A 2,667-nucleotide genomic window follows, 5' to 3' on the forward strand; every position below is an offset into this window, starting at 1 on the left:
ATAAATATATAAATAAAAACATACATACATTAAAAGATAATAATAACAAAAATAATGATAACAATTTTTTTAAAAAATAAAATAAAATAAAATAAAATAAAATAAAATAAAATAAAATAAAATAAAGAAACAGAACTAAAAATAAGGTAAGGAATAGCATAAAAAGGGAAAGATCGAAAGAGAGGTTTTCAATATAATGACTGTTTCTTCGTTTTCATCATTTTGACGAGCGGCTGATTTCCCTGCGACGTGACCCACATAATACTGCGACCAGTGACTTCATTTACAGTGACACAAGCCAGCCTAGGTCGTAGGCGTTGTCTGGACCAAGTCTGGATCGTTGATACCTCGTAGCCAGCTCTTTCTATACCTCCGCCCACCTCCTATCTTTTTGTTGGTCTCTCTGTCTGCCTGTCTGACTGTCTGTTTGTCTGTTTATTTGTCTGTCTGTCTGCCTGTCTGTCTATCTGTTTGTCTGTATGTCTCCCTGTCTGTCTATCTGCTTGTCTGTCTGTCTGTCTCTCTGTTATTCCGTCTATCTATCTATCTATCTATCTATCTATCTATCTATCTATCTATCTATCTATCTATCTATCTATCTATCTATCTATCCATCTTTAATATATCTATCTATCTATCTATCCTTCTTTAATCTATCTATCTATCTATCTATCTATCTATCCTTCTTTAATCTATCTATCTATCTATCTATCTATCTATCTATCTATCTATCTATCTATCTATCTATCTATCTATCTATCCTCTCTTGATAGCTCTCCCGCAATCCTCCCCCTCCTCCCCCTCCTCCCCCCTCTCCTCTCTCTCTCTCTCTCTCTCTCTCTCTCTCTCTCTCTTCTTCCCACACACACACACACACACACACACACACACACACACACACACACACACACACACACGGGGGGGTGAGGTAGGGGACAAAAACAACCAACAACGTTGTCTTCGTGGCGATGTTAGTCCACGCTTTTTGTGACGCCTCGTTTATAGTAGGCCTACTCTAAACTTTTTTTTTTTTTTTAAAGTGACTGATGAGTAGAATTCGGAGATCCAACAGCCAATCAGCAGACAGCTACTTGGTGAATACAATTCAGTTCGTGCTCTCTTAGGGCACTTTGAGCAGAAATTAATCAGTTCGAAGCTGGCGACATTTCAGGTACTTGTGAATCCAGTGGTAAAACTACATTGGACACTGCCTTCCCGTCTCCTGTGCTAATGAAACCGAGGCGATCAGGCGACACATAAAGATTTAGATTCCATTATAACTTAGCAAATATTCAGGTATGTTATTTGTTTTCGTATTTCTTGATATTGAACCGCATTCCAATTCTTATTATCAAGTCCTCATTCTTCGCCTCTCCCCATTCCTCCCCATTGTACCTATTGTGCGTACTGAAAGGTCATTTCATTCCCCTTTCCCTATTTTGGGCTAGTTCCGTTGTTTCTCTCTCACTTGTATTTCCTGTGCACTCTTTCTACTCAAACTGCACCCCCCCCCCCCCTTAACCCCTTCCTCCTAGTTCCTTCAGATTTAGTAATTTCTATTTTCAGTATTCCACATCCTGCAACCACCCCCTCCCTCTCCCCCCCCCTCTCTCTCTCTCTCTCTCTCTCTCTCTCTCTCTCTCTCTCTCTCTCTCTCTCTCTCTCTCTCTCTCTCTCTCTCTCTCTCTCTCCCTGTCCCCCTCCCCCTCACTGTAATAGACGACATCCCCAAAGAAGCCTACAACTCAATTACTACTTTAGAAATTAAAAAGTACCAATAACTTCAAATTACACGTTTGTATTTAGGTGTCTCTCAAAAAATGCCCCAGGTTGTACCGTCGGGACATCACAATCACAACATGTAGATCTAGACAGACATTGAAAGCAACCGGAGCCAGACACGACTGTACCGGTGGACGTACTCTTTATTACTGACCAGTAGTGACCACTCTTCTCTAAAATACGTGCCAGTGGTTACAGTTGCCAGGTCTTCCTAAATACTAAGGCAATAGAGGTGGTTTGCCTAATAGTACACTGGTCATGTCGAGTAATGAGTCTTAAAATTAACCTAAGACCTGAATATTTGCTTGTTAAATCAATTCAACTGAGAACAATGTATGATATTGGTTGCTCCGTGTCACTGAAGGTGGGACCTCTCCTTCAATAGGTTGCATTCATCTTTTTCTTGTCACACTAATACTAATATTGGAATAATGGAAGTTTTAATTGGTCAAAAATACACAACCATGTGAAGAACATCTCCTAGAAGGATAAAAATGTCCTTTCTTTATAACATGCTACAATTTGTTTCTTCTGCTGCTTGGCTTATTTTGATAGAATGCGGTGAATTCAAAGGTACCGGTACGCTTATACCAGTATTTGATATTTTAAATGCTCCAACAGTAAGTCATTGTTAATATTATTGACCCAGGAAAGATCTTTGTTTTGCAAAAATTTAGTCTACAAGAAATTCATAGTATCAAAGTTGTAAAAAAGTGAACATTTTTAACTCATAATTTTACAGATTTTTGTAAATGTTTGTCCATCCTTTTAATCAGTAGTAAGAAAAGTTGATGTTTGGAAAATCTGTATGTGTCAAAAAAGACAATGAAGTGGGCGCCGCAGCCCTATCTCCCAACAATACACACCAGAGGAGACTCCACCCTG

Source organism: Aplysia californica, unplaced genomic scaffold, assembly GCF_000002075.1.
Source record: "Aplysia californica isolate F4 #8 unplaced genomic scaffold, AplCal3.0 scaffold01077, whole genome shotgun sequence".
Taxonomy (NCBI): Eukaryota; Metazoa; Mollusca; class Gastropoda; order Aplysiida; family Aplysiidae; genus Aplysia; species Aplysia californica.